This window comes from Mesoplodon densirostris, chromosome 2, assembly GCF_025265405.1.
Source record: "Mesoplodon densirostris isolate mMesDen1 chromosome 2, mMesDen1 primary haplotype, whole genome shotgun sequence".
NCBI lineage: Eukaryota > Metazoa > Chordata > Mammalia > Artiodactyla > Ziphiidae > Mesoplodon > Mesoplodon densirostris.
Window position 1 is genome coordinate 76934145 of NC_082662.1, and position 21037 is coordinate 76955181.

A 21037-nucleotide genomic window follows, 5' to 3' on the forward strand; every position below is an offset into this window, starting at 1 on the left:
CTTGTAGTAAGGTTTACATTAATACAAGAAAAAAATGTAAGGCATAACAAATGCCCTTTGAAATCCTTCCAGCAGTTCAACAAAATAATTTAAATATTTCTGAAGGTCTGTATAACTTTTAACATGGTAAAGGTCTACATTGAGAAGACATGAACAGGGACTAAGGGAAAAACAACAGATCACATGACACTGGGAAAAGTAAAAGTTCTGCCAAAATACAGCATGCCCAGTACACATAGTGAAGTCGTCAAAGAAGAGTTTAGGAGACATAAATATAGCAGAGTAACTTCTAAAGTAATAAAAACATGGAAGTACTTTGACAGCAAGCCTGACATTCATGCAGTCAAAAAAATTAAAGAGAATGCAAAATAAAATAAATATATCATCTCATCCTTGTCCTGGAACTCGTGTAAAAATTCCACAAACCAGAGTGACTCAGAACAATAAAAAATTATTTCCATGGATGAAATGGTCTTAAAGTAATAAATACATCTAGTGACCTCTTTTAAACAGTAGAATAGGTTTTCCTATGTAACAGGAAGTGAAATCGTCGCTAGAGCATAAAAAAGAAGGAAAACAATATCTACCATGACTCATTGGGCTACAGTGAACCCAGGAAAACACACAACTGCTTCTTTCCAGCATCTGCCTCTGTGTCCATGGAAAATTCATTGAGTTTAGAGAAATCATGAGAACTGAGCTACTGTTACCTTTTGTTTCTATTATGAATGCTACTGCTTCCGTTATAAGTTAACATTTCAGAGATTACTAGGAATTCAGCAATAACATGAAAAGTTTATATGTAATAGCTCAGGAACTTTATTCAACTCTTAATTAAGAGTTCAAAGAGAACAGAAGTAGGGAGATTAACAGATACCAGTTTCAGGAACATTGTACTTCTTTATAGGTCCTATGTCTTTCAAATTAATGTTTTAGGGATAAAATTCTTGCGGTTTCTTAAAAGTTAAAACAGCTGCACTGACATGAAAAAACTGGCTTTTGTGTAAGGGCCGTGCTTAAAAAAAAAAAATTCAGTCACATCTATACAAACAAAGTCATCAGGATAGGTCCATACCACAAATACGGGTAATACTATTACTTTCAGAGTTAAGGGTATGGGCAAGTTAAAAAATGTTTTAAACATTAAGTAAACAGTCTTGAGAATTGAAGGACCATATGGCATCAGATGTGCAATGCTAACCTCGATGAAATTTCTGAAGAAGAAACAAGAGAGGCTGAACCCAGAGGCTCAGCTCCTTTGAGAACCACACACTCTTTGGCACAGGGGTTCCATGAAGCAGACAAAGTCGGCTGTAAACAAGGCCCAGTGTTGCCCTGACACACGGTTCCATAACAAGCCAGCTATTCAGGTAAACAGAACACTAAATATAATTATAGAAGTGGTAATTTTTGCTGGAAAATGTCCAAACCATGAGCCTTCAAGAAACTGCCCATTCTGTGGCTACATGGCTATGGTTAATGTTGACTTAATTAAGCCTCAAGAGGAAAAAAAAAAAAAGGCCAAAAACACACCCACCTTTCACTGAGACAGTAATCTTGCAGAGTGGAAATTAGCATTACTCAAGGTAGAAAGAAACTGTCAGAACAACTATTATTAATTCCAAAGGCTGAGTTGAATGGGTCATTTTAGCCCATGAAATTAGAAACAAAAAGGGCAAATTAGAGAAACAACCTTAATTTAAACTTAAGTATATTATTTTCATACTCTATTCTAAAAAATTTACAAGAACTTCTTCCTTCCCTTTTCACTCTACATGCACTCTTTTTTCTTTTCTTTTTTTTTTTTAAACTTTGTACTTCCATTTCTTCTTGCCCCATCTTTTCTCCTCCCACCCTCTGCTACAGATTCCTTCCCTGGCCATAGGGGGGTTCAGGCCACCCCTGCTGCTTCCAACCCATATGTCTAGAGTGGGTACTATTTTTGAGGTAATTGTCTTTTTCTTTTCTTCTTCCCTCACCCCCTTTCTTTGTTTTCTGGAGTACAAATGTTAAAAAATGTAGAGTTCTTGGGGTTACACATTCACAGTCACTCCTGGGAATGTCTGTATAGTGTAGTGTTATGATCCAGGGCCTGGGGTTCAAATCACAACTCTGCTACTTATTAGCCAAGTGACCTTAGGTTGGTTAACTTTCTGAGCCTCAGTTTTCTCATCTTTAAAATGGGTGGTTAGTCATAATAGTACCAACTTCCTAGGCTCCTCCTGCACATTAAATACATGTAAAACACTTAGCACATGATAATTGCTCAATGAACATTAGATATGACTTTTGTTATTTTGATGAAAACCAGCTTGTGTGGACCCAGTGACAAATACTTGTGCTATGAAATTGACCCACAGGAGAAAAGCTGTTGTTTTCTCTTACATTTGGATGAGTCTCTTGTTTTTTACCACCCCATGACAGATCCCATCTGCTTTCTAGTGAATTAAAATTAGTCTTTTCTGCAAAGCCAGTGTAAAGTCAGAGCACATACACTGAGGACACATTTAAATTTAAATCATTCCAATCTGATTTCTTTCCAGCTACTGGAAGTTGTCAGGTTATATGGTAGATTTCTTGTATAATCTCTGCTTTGAAATAGCCCTCTGGAGGTAATACACAAGGTGGGAAGTGGGCCTGTCTGGTAAGATGTCCCACAGGACTCAAAAGAGCATCAGCCAAGATGATACAGAATGATTACAGTTACTGAAGACATTACACTTGGGCTTCTCTAAAGAATTCCCTCTCCTTCTCAATGCCTGGTCTCCTTTTCTCACCTTTTCTGTTCTACTCTCTTCTTACTTTCTTTTACAGCTCTCATTTCTTTTCCCTCATTTGTCCTATCATGTTTATATCATCATCCTACCTTCTCATTTCACTCCTTTTGGGTTCTCATGGTGAATGGAGAGAACTGGGGATTTGAATACAGGCTCTATCACTTATTAACAACATGACTTGGGATGAGTTAACTTCTCTGAGCCCAAGTTTCCTAATCTGCAAGTGGGATAATGTTTTCTCTCTAATGGGGATTATGTGAGTAACAAATAAACTAATACATATAAAGCACCTAGTTCAGCACCTGACACATTGTGTTCAAACCAGTAGTTTCTGGTATCATTATTATTTTCCCTAAATTAACTCAGTGCTTTGGATTCTGGCTACCTTTCAAAAAAATTAAAATTAAAAATAAAACATACCATTTTCCTCATTAAATAAAACATCTTTTGATACCAACTCTCCTTTTCTTCTTGCAAAATTCCGCCCAAACACAAAATACCAAAAAAAACCCCACAAAAAAACTTTCACAGTTTTATTAGCAAGTTCTTGAATATATTCCATAATAGTTTGCAATACACCATAATTAGTTTAATACTCTTCATTTAGATGCCAATATTTTCCAGTTAGCCATATCCAAAGTTGATTTTGCTGCATATTTTCAACAACATCCACTTTGAATGCTTCACATCTTCCCTTTGGATGCTGTGAATGTGCTCATGGGGCCTGATGAACAGTTCTGTGCTGCGCTCCATTAAGAACCTGCACCTCCATTTGCCAAGCCACTTTCCTTTAGCTGCTTCTGCTCAGTGGGCTGCCAGATGTTCTGACTGCAAATGAGGCCCTTGGCATTGGCCTGTTCACAGCCGACAAATCTCAGTCACCCACAGTTCTGCCCTGCGTTGGGAGCTGTGCTTTCAACACTATTACTAGTATGTTTTCAATGCCTATCCAGTTAGATGTTCTGAGTCCCTTCTAACTAATCATATTATAAGAGCTTTAAAATTATCCTGTCATCCTATCCATACTCTGATCTACCTCTGAAGAGCTGAAAAGCAGCAACATAGCTTTGCTGGTAGTGAGATGGTTTCATTTTCTCAACTTGTCACTGACTGTGTTTGGCTGTTTAATGTTAAGTATGACTTGTGGATAATGCTGAGGAAGCCACTCAAGAAGTGGATGTGATGTCTCCAGCATGTCATGACACATCTGGTTTGGAACTTGCATCTAAATTACACTGTGTTGATCCTGGTCAGACATAAACTTTCATTTGTTTATGCCACCTTAATGTTCTTTGTTAATCAGTACATCTTTGGTCACTATGGTCACTTGGACTAGTACATTTGGCTGATTTTGTAACAATACTTAATGTCCACATCATGCTTTCACATGTATTTTCTCATTTGGTCAACATTTCAAGTTCAAGGAGATTGGTTCAAAATGGTGGAGTAGAAGGACATGCTTCACTCCCTCTTGTGAGAACACCAGAATCACAACTAACTGCTGAACAATCATCAACAGAAAGACACTGGAACTCACCAAAAAAGATACCACACAGCGAAAGACAAAGGAGAAGCCACAATGAGACGGGAGGAGGGGTGCAATCACAGTAAACTCAAATCCCATAACTTCTGGGTGCGTGACTCACAAACTGGAGAACACTTATACCACCGAAGTCCACCCACTGGAGTGAAGGTTCTGAGCCCCACGTCAGGCTTCCAAACCTGGGGGTCCAGCAACGGGAGGAGGAATTCCTAGAGAATCAGAGTTTGAAGGCTAGTGGGATTTGATTGCAGGACTTCGACAGGACTGGGGGAAACAGAGACTCCACTCTTGGAGGGCACACACAAAGTAGTGTTCTCATTGGGACCCAGGGCAAGAAGCAGTGACCCCATAGGAGACTGAACCAGACCTACCTGCTAGTGTTGGAGGGTCTCCTGGAGAGGTGGGGGGTGGCTCTGTCTCACTGTGAGGACAAGGATACTGGCAGCAGAAGGTCTGGGAAATACTCCTTGGCATGAGCCCTCCCAGCGTCCGCCATTAGCCCCACCAAACAGCCCAGGTAGGCTCCAGTGTTGGGTCACCGCAGGCCAAACAACCAACAGGGAGGGAACACAGCCCCACCCATCAGCAGACAAGCGGATTAAAGTTTTACTGAGCTCTGCCCACCAAAGCAACAGCCAGCTCTACACACCACCAGTCCCTCCCATCAGGAAACTTGCACAAGCCTCTTAGACAGACTCATCCACCAGAGGGGAGACAGCAGAAGCAAGAAGAACTACAATCCTGCAGTCTGTGGAACAAAAACCACATTCACAGAAAGATAGATAAGATGAAAAGACAGAGCGCTATGTACTAGATGAAGGAACAAGATAAAACCCCAGAAAAACAATGAAATGAAGTGGAGATAGGCAACCTTCCAGAAAAAGAATTCAGAATGCTGATAAAGAAGATGATCCAAGACCTTGGAAAAAGAATGGAGGCAGGGCTTCCCTGGTGGCGCAGTGGTTGAGTCTGCCTGCCGATGCATGGGACACAGGTTCGTGCCCCAGTCTGGAAGGATCCCACATGCCACTGAGCGGCTGGGACCGTGCGCCATGGGTGCTGAGCCTGCGAATCTGGAGCCTGGGCTCCACAACGGGAGAGGCCACAGCAGTGAGAGGCCCACATAATGCAAAAAAAAAAAAAAAAAAAAAAGAATGGAGGCAAAGATCGAGAAGATGCAAGAAATGTTTAACAAAGATCTAGAAGAATTAAAGAACAAACAAACAGAGATGAACAATACAATAACTGAAATGAAAAATACACTAGAAGGAATCAATAGCAGAATAACTGAGGCAGAAGAACAGATAAGTGATCTGGAACACAGAATGGTGGAATTCACTGCTGCGGAACAGACTAAAGAAAAAAGAATGAAAGGAAATGAAGACAGCCTAGGAGATCTCTGGGACAACATTAAATGGAACAACATTCACATTACAGGGGTCCCAGAAGGAGAAGAGAGAGAGAAAGGACCTGAGAAAATATTTGAAGAGATTATAGTCGAAAATTTCCCTAACATGGGAAAGGAAATAGCCACGCAAGTCCAGGAAGCACAGAGAGTGCCAAACAGGATAAACCCAAGGAGAAACACACCAAGACATATAGTAATCAAATTGGCAAAAATTAAAGACAAAGGAAAATTATTGAAAGCAGCAAGGGAAAAATGACAAATAATGTACAAGGGAACTCCCATAAGGTTAACAGCTGATTTCTCAGCAGAAACTCTACAAGCCAGAAGGGAGTGGCATGATATACTTAAAGTGATGAAAGAAAAAAACCTACAACCAAGATTACTCTACCCAGCAAGGATCTCATTCAGATTTGATGGAGAAATCAAAAGCTTTACAGACAAGCAAAAGCTAAGAGAATTTGGCACCACCAAACCAGCTCTACAACAAATGCTAAAAGAACTTCTCTAAGTGGGAAACACAAGAGACGGAAAGGACTTACAAAAATAAACCCAAAACAATTAAGACAATGGTAATAGGAACATACATATTGATACTTACCTTAAACGTGAATGGCTTAAATGCTCCAACCAAAAGACACAGACTGGTTGAATGGATACAAAAACAAGACCCATATATATACTGTCTACAAGAGACCCACTTCAGACCTAGGGACACATACAGACTGAAAGTGAGGGGATGGAAAAAGATATTCCATGCAAATGGAAATCAAAAGAAAGCTGGGGTAGCAATTCTCATATCAGACAAAAATGACTTTAAAATGAACACTATTACAAGAGACAAAGAGGACACTATACAATGATCAAGGGATCAATCCAAGAGGAAGATATAACAATTATAAATATATATGCACCCAACATAGGAGCACCTCAATACATAAGGCAACTACTAACAGCTATAAAAGAGGAAATTGACAGTAACACAATAATAGTGGGGGACTTGAACACCACACATAGACCAATGGACAGATCATCCAAACAGAAAATAATAAGGAAACCCAAGCTTTAAATGACACAATAGACCAGATAGATTGAATTGATATTTAAAGGACATTCCAACCAAAAACAGCAGATTACACTTTCTTCTCAAGTGCACATGGAACATTCTCCAGGATAGATCACATCTTGGGACACAAATCAAGCCTCAGTAAATTTAAGAAAATTGAAATCATATCAAGCATCTTTTCTGACCACAGTGCTATGAGATTAGAAATCAGTTACAGGGAAAAAAAACGTAAAAAACACAAAGACATGGAGGCGAAACAGTATGTTACTAAATAACAAAGAGATCACTGAAGAAATCAAAGAGGAAATCAAAAAATACCTAGAGACAAATGACAATGAAAAGATGATGATCCAAAACTTATGGGATGCAGCAAATGAAGTTCTAAGAGCGAAGTTTATAGCTATACAAGCCTTCCTCAAGAAACAAGGAGAATCTCAAAAAAAAATCTAACCTTATACCTAAAGGAACTAGAGAAAGAAGAATAAACAAAACCCAAAGTTAGCAGAAGGAAAGGAATCATGAAGATTAGAGCAGAAATAAATGAAATAGAAATGAAGAAAACAATAGCAAAGATCAATAAAACTAAAAGCTGGTTCTTTGAGAATATAAACAAAATTGATAAACCATTAGCCAGATTCATCAAGAAAAAGAGGGAGAGGACTGAAATCAATAAAATTAGAAATGAAAAAGGAGAACTTACAACAGTCAACGCAGAAATACAAAGCATCCCAAGAGACTACTACAAGCAACTCTATGCCAATAAAATGGACAACCTGGAAGAAATGGACAAATTCTTAGAGAAGTATAACCTTCCAAGACTTAACCAGGAAGAAAGAGAAAATATGAACAGACCAATCAGAAGTAATGAAATTGAAACTGTGATTAAAAATTTTCCAACAAGCATAAGTCCAGGACCAGATGGCTTCACAGGTGAATTCTATCAAACATTTAGAGAAGAGCTAACACCCATCCTTTTCAAACTCTTCTAAAAAACTGCAGAGAAAGGAACACTCCCAAACTCATTCTATGAGGCCACCATGCCCCTGATACCAAAGCCAGAGAAAGATACTTCAAAAAGAGAAAATTACAGACCAATATCACTGATGAATACAGATGCAAAAACCCTCAAGAAAATACTAGCAAACAGAATCCAACAACACATTAAAAGGATCATACACCATGATCAAGTGGGATTTATCCCAGGGATGCAAGGATTCTTCAATATATGCAAATCAATCAATGTGATACACCATATTAACAAATTGAAGAATAAAAACCATATGATCATCTCAGTAGATGCAGAAAAAGCTTTTGACAAAATTCAACACCCATTTATGATAAAAACTCTCCAGAAAGTGGGTGTAGAGGGAACATACCTCTAAATAATAAAGGCCATATACAACAAACTCACAGCAAACATCATTCTCAATGGTGAAGAACTGAAAGCATTTCCTCTAATATCAGGAACAAGACAAGGATGTCAACTCTCACCACTATTATTCAACACAGTTTTGGAAGTCCTAGTCACTGCAATCAGAGAAGAAAAAGAAATAAAAGGAATACAAATTGGAAAAGAAGAAGTAAAAGTGTCACTGTTTGCAGATGACAGGATACTACACATAGATAATCCTAAAGATGCTACCAGAAAACTACTAGAGCTAATCAATGAATTTGGTAAAGTTGAAGGATACAAACTTAATGTACAGAAATCTATTGCATTCCTAGACACTAACAACAAAAGATCAGAAAGAGAAATTAAGGAAACAGTCCCATTCACCGTTGCAACAAAAAGAATAAAATACCTAGGAATAAACCGACCTAAGGACATCAAAGACCTGTACTCAGAAAACTGTAAGACACTGATGAAAGAAATCAAAGATGACACAAGCAGATGGAGAGATATACCATGTTCTTGGATTGGAAGAATCAATATTATGAAAGTGACTATACCACCCAAAGCAATCTACAAATTCAATGCAATCCCTATCAAATTACCAATGGCATTTTTTACAGAACTAGAACAAAAAATCTTAAAATTTGTATGGAGACACTAAAGACCCCGAATAGCCAAAGCAGTCTTGAGGGAAAAAAATGGAGCTGGAGGAATCAGACTCCCTGACTTCAGACTATACTACAAAGCTACAGTAATCAAGACAATATGGTACTTGCACAAAAACAGAAATATAGATCAATGGAACAAGATAGAAAGCCCAGAGATAAACCCACACACCTATGGTCAACTAATCTATGGCAAAGGAGGCAAGGATATACAATGGAGAAAAGACAGTGTCTTCAATAAGTGGTGCTGCGTAAACTGGACAGCTACATGTAAAAGAATAAAATTAGAACACTCCCTAACACCATACACAAAAATAAACTCAAAATGGATTTGAGACCTAAATGTAAGACCGGACACTATAAAACTCTTAGAGGAAAACATAGGAAGAACACTCTTTGACATAAATCACAGCAAGATCTTTTTTGATCCACCTCCTAGGGTAATGGAAAGAAAAACAAAAATAAACAAATGGGACCCAATGAAACTTAAAAGCTTTTGCACAGCAAAGGAAAGCATAAACAGGATGACAAGACAACCCTCAGAATGGAAGAAAATATTTGCAAACGAATCAACAGACAAAGGATTAATCTCTAAAATATATAAACAGCTTATGTAGCTCAATATTAAAAAAACAAACAACCCAATCCAAAAATGGGTAGAAGACCTAAATAGACATTTCTCCAAAGAAGACATATAGATGGCCAAGAAGCACATGAAAAGCTGCTCAATATGATTAATTATTAGAGAAATGCAAATCAAAACTACAATGAGGTATCACTTCACACCAGTTAGAATGGGCATCATCAGAAAATCTACAGACAACAAATGCTGGAGAGGGTGTGGAGAAAAGGGAACCCTCTTGCACTGTTGGTGGGAATGTAAACTGATACAGCCACTATGGAGAACAGTACGGAGCTTCCTTAAAAAATTAAGAATAGAATTACCATATGACCCAGCAACCCCACTATTGGGCATATACCCAGAGAAAACCATAATTCAAAAAGACACATGCACCCCAACGTTCATTGCAGCACTATTTACAATACCCAGGTCATGGAAGCAACCTAAATGCCCATCGACAGATGAATGGATAAAGAAGATGTGGTACATATATACAATGGCGTATTACTCAGCCTTAAAAAGGAACGAAATTGGGTCATTTGTAGAGACGTGGTTGGACTCAGAGACTGTCATACAGAGTGACGTAACTCAGAAAGAGAAAAACAAATATCATATATTAACGCATATATGTGGAACCTAGAAAAATGGTACAGATGAAACAGTTTTCAGGGCAGAAATTGAGACACAGATGTAGAGAACAAATGTATGGACACCAAGGGGGGAAAGTGGCAGGTGATGGCGGTGGCGGTATGATGGATTGGGAGATTGCGTTTGACATGTATACACTGATGTGTATAAAATGGATGACTAATAGAACTTACTGTATAAACAAACAAACAAACAAACAAAAACTAGTGAGATCAAATAAAGTCTATAGTTTGGTTAAGAGTATTGTAGCAACATTAATTTCCTAGTTCTGACAAATGGTTATACAAGACGTTAACTTTAGGGCAAGCTGAGTAAAAGGTATATAGGACTCTTTGGGCTATCTTTGTAACTTTCCTGTAAAGTTAAATTATTCCAAAATAAAATGCTGATTAGAAAAAAAAACAAGATAAAAATGATAGATCTTAAAAAAGAAACTGGTTTATGCACTAAATGTTTTGTGCTTTGGTCTAATATTAACATGATGTCTGTGTAAAATGACTAAAAGAACCAGTGTTGAATTATATTATATCTCCTGTCATTCTGCATTATCCCAGATTGCTAAATGTATTCTTTTCAAGAACTTTTTTTTTTTTTGGCGGTATGCGGGCCTCTCACTGTTGTGGCCTCTCCCGTTGCGGAGCACAGGCTCCGGACGCGCAGGCTCAACGGCCATGGCTCACGGGTCCAGCCGCTCCGCGGCATGTGGGATCCTCCCAGACCGGGGCACGAACCCATGTCCCCTGCATCGGCAGGCAGACCCCCAACCACTGCGCCACCAGGGAAGCCCTTTCCAAGAACTTTGATTGAATTACTGTATACGTTTACTGTCCTATGTGACAGTTTTGTCATTGTTAGAGATTTCAGTAATTAAAATGGGAAACAGAAACTTAAAAAAAACCCCAAACATTTCAAGTTCAATAAACATTTAGTGGACGTCAACTTTTTAAAAAACCAAGCTTCAAAGATTAAAGAACCCCCCACAAAACCATAGTCCTTGTCCCTGAGAAGTTAACGATGTAGTAGGGCAGATATATCTTATGAATATATAGTGATAATAGAATATTTGTTGGGATGCTCAGAATAACTCCAAAAGGTAGGAAGCGTATGCACTGGTACACCTATTTTACATATGAGTAAACTAAGGCTAAGGGAGGCTGACTGACTTAAGCCTCCTGAGCCCATGCCCATGTTCATGTTCATCTTCACTGCACTTTGTGATCATGATTCTCCTGAGGTCATATCATAGAGCACAGCCCACGTCAGAATTGAAGCTCATGTCTTCTCTTTTCCAACTCTGCATATTTAAGTCTACGGGGTATTAGATGGTCCTATGCTAAGGTGACTCTGGATTCCATGATCTCTTCATATCAGAGATGGATGAAATTTCTGTACATTAGGGCCCTAGGATGCTAAGGTGTGGTATAATAAAAAAGGCTAAGTAATATGAACACGATGTATAAGCCCCATCAAGAATGTTCACCTGCATTTTAATAACCACCCTTCAACTTTGGGATGCCTTGGATTTGTTCACTGGTTTATCCCTTAACTTTTCTACATGTGCTAATGAAATTACTAAAACTAACTAAAGCTACTAAAAAGAAAAAAGATCAAAGAGAGGTTTAACATACTAAATGACTCAAACTTAAAAATTCCTAAATAAAAACATATTGAAATTCTCTTCTATATTATAATTTTAGGAAAAAGCTCTTAGGAGGGATTTAGTTAGCAATATAAAAGCAAACATCCATATAGTCCTCCTATGTGCCAGATACTCTACTAAGAACTCATATTCAACTTATCTAACCTTCATAATCCAATGAAACAAGTACAAACATTATTTCTGTTTTGCAGATGAGGGAGCTGAGGCAGGGTAGTGACTTGTCCACAGTCTTATAGCAACAGAGCTGAGTTTTGAACTTAGCTTTACTCTGAAGTTTGTGTTCTTCTTTCCTATACAATTTGCCACTAACAAAAAGATAATTTAGCTATCTACTGTGCATTAAAATGAAAATTAATGTTAGAAATGACTGTGAGAATCTACAATACTCTTAAAAACATAGTATGTTCACTTTAATCTATTTGTTTAAACAAAAATGTGAACTAAGATATTCTGGAGGAAGGCAGGGACAGAGCTACAAATTTTCAGCAATGTGAACTTAGGTTTGGTTTCTAAAGATCCTAACTTTTGTTTTCCTAAGCATACACAAACTAAGGCTAATGAATTTGAGGAGCCATTACTTCATCCTTCCAATTTCTAGAATGGATTATGAGGAGTTATTTGCAAAAAAACCCTCTTTAAATAGTCAACAATGTATTTTATTTTGTTTGTTTGTTTGTTTGTTTGTTTTGCGGTACGCGGGCCTCTCACTGTTGTGGCCTCTCGGGCTGCGGAGCACAGGCTCCAGACGCGCAGGCCCAGTGGCCATGGCTCACGGGACCAGCCGCTCCGCGGCATGTGGGATCTTCCCGGACCAGGGCACGAACCCATGTCCCCTGCATCGGCAGGCGGACTCTCAACCACTGCGCCACCAGGGAAGCCCCAACAATGTATTTTAATTATAGTGAGATTACAAAAGCATATGGACGTGTAGACACACTTCAAACCAAGACACCATACACATTCCAAACCAATTCAATCACTCTGGAGAGATTCTGAGAAGGGTTTCTGCCATATTGGGAAGTATGGTAGGCAGAATTCTAAGATGGTACCCAAGATGGCTACCTCCTGATGTACATGCTATGTACATATCTCTCCCTTTGAGTGTCAAAAGGACTTGTAAAATATGATGAGATATCACTCCTGTGATTAGGTTACATTTCATGGCACAGGTAAAGATATATTGCAGATGTAATTAAGATCCCTAATCAGTTGACTTGAGTTACTCAAAAGAGAGATTATCTTGGGTGGGCCTGATCTAGTCAGATGAGCCCTTAAAAGAGGGTTTAAAGGTCAGAGATGGAGGAAGTCAGAAAGATGTTCTCTTACTGTTCTGGAAGAAAGCAAACAGCCATGTTGGGAACTGCCTATGGAGGGGGTCTACAGGGTGGTCTCTAGGAACTGAGAGCAACTCCCAGTTGACAGCCACCAAAAACCCAGGGACCTTAGTCCTACAACCCCAAGGAACTGGATTCAGCCAACAACCTGAATGAGCTTGGAAGAGGACCTAAGCTCTAGATGCGAAAACAGTCCAGCTGACAACCAGGTACACTGTGCCCAGACCTCCAACCTACAAACACTGTGAGATAATAAATGGGTGTTCTTATAATGCTATGTTTATGGTAGCAGTAGAAAACTAATAGAGAAACCCCCAAATTTAAACAGATTTTTAAAAAATGTATTTAAAAAGGCCTTTGATCAGAAGCAAATGTTGAACTAAATGTTCATTTTCAAGTTGTTTGCTCAGAATATGGGGCACTAATTCTTAAAATGTTCCTAAGTAATTTCCAAGAAAACAATGTTTTAAATAAGTTTAGGGTTATGGACCCACCAACTTCCTTAATCCATTATTTACTGAAATGTTGTACAACTAAGTTTTAAAATGAAAAAAAACAAGTTGCAATTCTGTTACAAATCTAATACATGCTCATAAAAATTAAAATGATAAAAGTATATATGTAAAAAGAAAACTATATGTGTAAATAGTAATACAAAGCAAAACTGTGCCTTGGGCCATTCCAATATTATTTTGTTTCATTCATTCAGTAGATATTGAGTGTATGTTGTGAGCTAGACACCATGATAGACAGTCGTCAGTGGCCATCAAAAAACAGACATGACCCCTACTATATAGTGCCCTCAGGGTAACAGACATTAAAGAGTCACACAAGTCAGTATACAGTTACATGTTATGATAAGGGCTATGAAGGAAAACAATAGTGTGCTTTGAGAAATAAGAGGGGTACATGATTCAGTGGGTCAAGGAAGGTCACTCTGAGGAAGTAACATTTAAGCTCAGAAATCAAAATGATAATAGTAGTTATCTGTTCCTGTTGGTGGGTCATTTGGAATTCTTTCTTAGAAACAAAAAGGGTTTCTGGATGATCCTCAGATTATAAACAGCTCAATTTAGTCTATGAAAAGTTAAGGAAGGGCTTACTGTATTAGGAAAATGGTCAATAGAACTGGAAATTATTTAATACATTAAAATCTTCAAAAGTTACCATTTAAGTAAATGTCATTAATTCTGTGATTATTCTGGGAACTCATGATATTTATAGGATGGTCAACATGTATGAAAGTTTTGTAATCACCTAGTTCATGTCCCTCTTATTGAATTTTGTAATAATAACTGTTAAAAACAGTTATTGTACAAACTGATCTCTTTTCCCACAGATTATTAAATATCCATTGCATTTTTTCCCATTTATTTCTTGGATTTCTAAACTTACTCATTTATTTCCAGTGACAAGTTCTAAAAATTAACCAGGATATTTAGCATCTTGGTTTACATATTTGTAAAATGAGGGGGCAGAGCTTAAGAATGAGGTCATTTCCAGCTCTAGGTTTCTAAGAGTTGTAGTCGCAAAACAATTTTTGGCATTCATAAATGTGACTCTAACTGTAATTCTATTTACGCCCCAGAGAGTTTACTGAAAACACCCCAGATGGTTATTCATGAGTAAAGTATTCTGGTATTTACCCAATTCAATGAGAAGCAAGAGGCTGGGGAATTCCCTGATAGTCCAGTGGTTAGGACTCCCCGCTTCCACTGCAGGGGATGTGGGTTCTATCCTTGGTGGGGGAACTAAGATCCTGCAAGCTGAGAGGCAAAAAAAAAAAAAAAAAAAAAAGAAGCAGCAGCAAGAGGCTGGGTATATGGATGCTGGGGAAAGAGAAGACTGGTCCAAAAGTGGATTAAAAAAGTCAAGAAGGGGACTTCCCTGGTGGCGCAGTGGTTAAGAATCTGTCTGCCAATGCAGGGGACATGGGTTCGAGCCCTGGTCCGGGAAGATCCCACATGCCTCGGAGCAACTAAGCCTGTGTGTTACAACTACTGAAGCCCCTGTGCCTAGAGCCCATGCTCTGTAACAAAGAGAAGCCCTGCAATGAGAAGCCTGTATACCACAACGAAGAGGAGCTCCTGCTCTGCAACTAGAGAAAGCGCGCACACAGCAATGAAGACCCAACGCAGCCAAAAAAAAAAAAAAAAAAAAAAAAAAAAAATCCAGGAAGAATGGGAACCTCAGAGATGAGCAGAAGGATTCTGCTGCAGTGGGGAAAACTGTATCTAGAAAACAAGGTGTGTGTGTGTCAATGCTAACTTATGATACTTACATTTTATTTTATTATTTTTTTTTGAGTAACCCAAGGTACTGCTTTTTACCTGCCAGCAGTGAGAAAAATTATACTATGTAGAACTTCAATAATGCCTTTCCTATGTAAAGACAGATGTCAGGCCTGCTTTGCTGCTAACCTCTGCATGCTTTCTCATGTCCATATAAAGTATAGGAGATTTTATCAACTTTGGGTTCATCCCTACACAATAACCAGGATCAATCATGACCTGAAAAAAGGAGGATCTAACAAGCTACAGGCCAATGCTCTGGGACTTAGCATTAAGTCATTCTTTATGTTTTGTCCCATTTTAAACCATACACCTGGGTGCTGCTTGGATTCTTTTCCCTAGAGTCCTGTTGTAGTAACTTATCCCAGTCTCTTCCTATGAGTAGGGTCCTTCTCTGTGCTCTTCCTAAAAATTTGAGGCTTTGTTCTACAACCCAGCACCGCAGATGGGCTTTCCAGGTGCCATCTCCTCAACATAGGATCAGTATCACCAAGGTCTGAGGAATCTACCTCTTAACTACTCATAACTCTGGCTCTCTTTTACAATTTAAATGCCACAGACCTAATTTGTCATCATTTAGTAAAATTTACTAAGCTCTTTCTAAGTCCAAGCATTGTGGTAGGTGGTTTTTCATGGATTATCTCATTTAATAATGCCATATCCCTTCAGGTATCTCCTAGTCTAAGTCAGTCGTGGCAGTTCCATCTCTCCTGGCAAGGACTGGTACAAATGACCTAATTTTGGCCACTGAGGAGAAGTCTGTTGAGAGGTTTCTGGAAAGAAACATAATCCCACTTCTTCCTTTGGACATTGTCCTGTCTGGATATGGTACCTGGAACTAGACTGGTCTGAGAACACACCACCACCAAGCAAGACAGGACAGAGAGACAGAAAGGGTCTGGGTCCTTGATGACATTGTGAGCTGACGAATTGACCAACCCTGAACCCTGGAGTTCTGATATATGAGATTTTTCATTTCGTTCATCAATTAGATTTGAGTTTTCTGTTAGCTACAACTAAAAGCAACTCATTTGCTTATATAACAAAATTGACAAGCAGTAGCCAAAGAGTGCATAACAAGACCACATTACTAAAACTCATTAAATTCCGATGTAGAAACAACTATTAATGGAGGACTTTTCTTCCTCTAGAACTACACCATGACTTGCCATTCAACAAATTACACCATATGTAAGATGTTATTTTAACTGATAATACCTGCTATCTTGGCTGATAAGAATGTTGTCAAATGTCACTTATCACATGAAGCCCATCCTGCTTGTAGAAAACAGCAGATTATAAATAATAATTTGTAAAGCAAAAAGCACCCCAGGAAGTATTACACTGCCTCAATTCTGTAGATAAAGCACAATTGTTATAGCTCCATATGTCAGAGTTGGAAGTTAATGTTCCAACACTCTCATCTCTGGACCAGGGCTTAGGTCTGGAGGAATGTGAATAGAAAGCTTAGACAGAAATGCAGAAGGAAAACCAGTAGGGTCAGAGTACACAGGAGAAATAAAAACAGCTTTGAAGAAAACTGGGCAAGACCCTTTCATTATCTGGAGAGAACATGAGGACATAACAGCAAAGTTCTAGATGTTCAAAGGCCCCTCCATTAAGATGTCACAGCAAGACAGTTTCCAGGAAGAAGGCTGGAAGCAACATGTAGCTTTTTTTTTTTTTTTTTTTTTTTTGCGGTATATGGGCCTCTCACTGTTGTGGCCTCTCCTGTTGCGGAGCACAGGCTCCGGACGCACAGGTCCAGCGGCCATGGCTCACGGGCCCAGCCGCTCCGCGGCATGTGGGATCCTCCCAGACCGGGGCATGAACACGTGTCCCCTGCATCGGCAGGCGGACTCTCAACCACTGCGCCACCAGGGAAGCCCACGTGTAGCTTTTTAAATGAAAACAAGCAGGAGCTCTTGCTGGTCTTGTTGGTCTCTGGGTATAACATACTCATTCAAGAGGTCCATTTCCTTGTTGATGATAATGACACAGTATGCGTATTAAGTGTCTAAGAGCCATTGACATTCTGTCTGCAGAGAACAAATAAAAATATGATTTATCACCAAATACCAAATGAAAATAAGTGTCAGCTGCCAAAAGGCCTGTAAGATTTAGTATGTTAAAAACTAGGGAACTGACAAGTTTCTAAAATTTTAAACTAATTTTCCTGAAAGTTGAGAAGCATAAAAATTTGCTGTGCATGCTGTCCAAAATAAGCACCAGACATAGAGCTTGAAGTGCCCATAATTTTCTATGAACTCAGAGAAGTTGCCAGCTGCCATTTATAAAGGTAAACAGACTGAAAGTATGAGAAATATTTTGTATGTCCAGTACACAATTAATACATTGTAGGCATTAAGCTGCCTCAGAAGCCTTCCAGCAGACCCCTGCTCCCACCACCCCTACTGCAGGCTCTGGCAGCATTAGATATGCCTTCTGTCTGCTCCCGTGTCCTCCAAGGCATTCTACTAACAAAAGATCTGGCCCCAACAGCCTCTTCTATATGTTTGCTGAATGAGCAGCTGAATAACCTTGCAAGTTACAGTAGATATAACTTCTAGAAATGTTATAACAAAGTTATGCATAAGTAAAAAATATCCACTTTGTTTAGCCAAGGCACAGTCACAGATGTGGTGACCTCTTCTAGACAACTCTTACTCTTTCAAGGGTAAGCAGATTCATTTTTATTTCTAAAGACCTCCAAGTGAGGGGACTACCCTTGGTCTATTTGTCACAATAATCATTAACTGCCACTCTTTTCTTTACCTTCTTCAATAATTTCATTCATTTACCTAGTCATTCAACAAGTACCTATTCAACATTTTTAGCATATCTGGCACTATTCTAGGCCCTGGAAATATATTACGGAAGAGAGAAGATCCCTGTGTATATTCTGGTGAGGATATGGAGGGAGAGACAATAAATAATAAACAGAAATAATATGAAGTAGAGGTAGGTACCATGCAGAGATTTAATTCAGGGAATGTGATATAAAATGAGTGGTGGTTACTGTAGATTGGGAGGCTAGGAACACCTTTCTGAAAATGTGACATGTATACTGAGACCTAAACAACCTAAAGGACCAATAGGGAGAAGAATGTTCCAACAAAAGCCAGTGCAAAGGCCCTTAGGTGGAAGCTTAACTTGTTCAAGGAACAGAAAGATAGCCCGTGTGGGACTAAAATGAATAGGGCAAGTATTATGAGCTGAAGTGTCTCCCCCGTTACCCCCAAATTTACGTGTTGAAGTCCTAAACCCAGAATATGACTGCATTTGAAGATAGGGCCTTTAAAGAGGTAATTAAGTTAAAATGAAGTCACTAGGGTGAGTCCTAATCCAATATGACTGGCATCCTTATGTGAAGAGGAAATCATGGCACAGACAGGTACAGAGGGAAGATGCTATGAAGACAGTGAGAAGGTGGCCATATGCAAGCCAAGGAGAGGCCTCGGGAGAAGTCAACCCTGCTACCACTGTGATCTCAGAATTCTAGCCTCCAGGTTTGTGAAAAAATTAATTTCTGTTATTTAAACTACCTGGTCTATGGTACCTTGTTATGGCATCTCTAGAAAATGAATGCAGCAAGGTACTAGATAAAGCTGGGGATACAGGATGGGGACAGATCACACAGAACTTAGTAAACCAGCATAAAGGGTTGGAATTTTAAGTGTTATCAGAAGCCACTGCAAATTTGAGGGAGGGGAGTGACATAGTCTCATTTACAAAGATAATTCTGGCTAGCTGCTTTGTGGAAAATGGATGGGAAGGCAAGCAATGAAGCAGGGAAATTAGCTAAGAGGCAGGTTCAGTAGTCCAAGTGAAAGGTAATGGTGGCTTGAACAAGGGTGATGACAGTGGAGAAGAAGAATAGTGGCTGAATTTGGGATGTGTTTTGGAGGAGAGCTGACAGGACTTGTTGGTGGATTAGATGCGGGGGTGAAGGAAAGAAAAGAATCAAGAATGACTCAGATTTTAGTCTTGATCAGTTGGGTGAATGGTGGTAGCAATTTTTATATGGAGGAAACTGCAGGAAGAATGGGGCAAGTTTGGGAGAAAATCCAACAGTTCTGTTTTGGCCATGTTGAGTTTAAAATGCCTTCTAGATATTCAAATGGAGAGGTCAACACATTTGAATATATTAATCTAGACTTCTGGGGAGTAGCCAAAACTGGAAATAAGATTTGGAGTCAATGACATAAAAACAGTAGCTACAACCAAGGAACATTAGAACTATCTCAAACTCTGTCCTTCTGGAAGTGATGTGACAATTCGTCCTAACAACAGGATTCCAAGAAAGAGATTCCCAGAGATATTTTTGATCCATTGCTGCTGCAAAGTATGGTAGCTATTTGCAGCAATATCTAGAAAAATCTCCCTTTGGCAGCAAAGCCCTGCTTTATGCACATTCATTATGATTGCACAGATACCACCAGGATAAAAGGTCTGGAAACACATAAATGGATTGTAATGAGCTTTCCAGATGTAGTAGGTAGGTGAAGTCTTCAAGTGCTACTTGTTGTCAATTGCCTGTCCATTTTCTTGTTAAATTCAGTTTTGTGGAAGCTATACAACATAGCAGTAATATAAGATTTCATTCTTTCAGAAACCTTCAGTTTCGAAATTATGATCACTTGAACACAAAGCTATAGGAAGAACAAGTTTCAAACACGTTTTAGGTGAGTCAGTCCAAACTACATTTGCACTATAGCACCATGGACTGAATGAATGTTGCTGTGCCAATTAAAACACATTTTTATTCCCTTATTCAAGTAGGTTCACTAAAGGTCTTGATTGAGAAACCCTTCATTAGTAAAGCCTAAATGACTGCTGTATGTGTTAAAAATCAGTAAGGCTGCATTTCTTTAAAAAATACCGTACTTACTAACTTTACCACTTGTAACAAGCTTTCTTCACAACTGGTGCAAGTTGGTGCTCTTTTGACTGTACCATATTGCCCAGTGTTTGTGAACACAATATTCAGGATGGTTTTTGGAATGCTATTTTTTTTTTTTTTTCCTTCTGAGCCCTGGGCTTTTTTGTGTGTTGTGATTGAAGCCTTCATTAAAGATGGCTGTGACAGGCTCCAGTCAGGGCTAGTAAGGAGACAGTAATTCATTCTGAGAAGTTGCCTTCTGATTCCTACAGGCTGTAGCATGGCAAATAATTTTGTAATTATTCACCCCTGTCATATGTTCAAACATTTGCTTCTTTGGAGCCTATTTAAAACATGTTAGTAAAAAGCCATCAGCTGAATACTTGTATGCTTATGGCTATTGAGTAAAGGCTATTTCCAACAATAGCTGTACGAAATGGCTAGCTTCAAGAAATTGTCCTTGTTTTGGACAGTTGCCCACATTCTAACATGATGGTAATAAAAATATTGAGTAATTTCTCTTTTTTGTTATCAAATCTGGGCATCCTCAGCTAGACCGAGACTGGAACAGTTTGATAATATTTTCCTAATAGAAACATTCCAGGCAATGTTTTACCAAGGAAAAATAATTGTCTAGCTAAGGAGTTTTGCCTTTTCCAAATTGCTTTAGAAAAATATGGTAACCTTCTTGCTCTTACGGTTTTTCTCCCCTTTTCCCCCACAAAGTTTATTTCTGCTTCCAATTCATCAC

The 21037-nt window shown here is 38.9% G+C and overlaps 1 protein-coding gene across 1 annotated transcript in view; it reads right to left on the reverse strand.

The window, feature by feature from the left end:
• DDAH1 (dimethylarginine dimethylaminohydrolase 1) overlaps nt 1-21037 on the reverse strand; it is a 153846-nt gene that overhangs the window by 43554 nt on the left and 89255 nt on the right. The gene's annotated exons all lie outside the window — the stretch shown is intronic.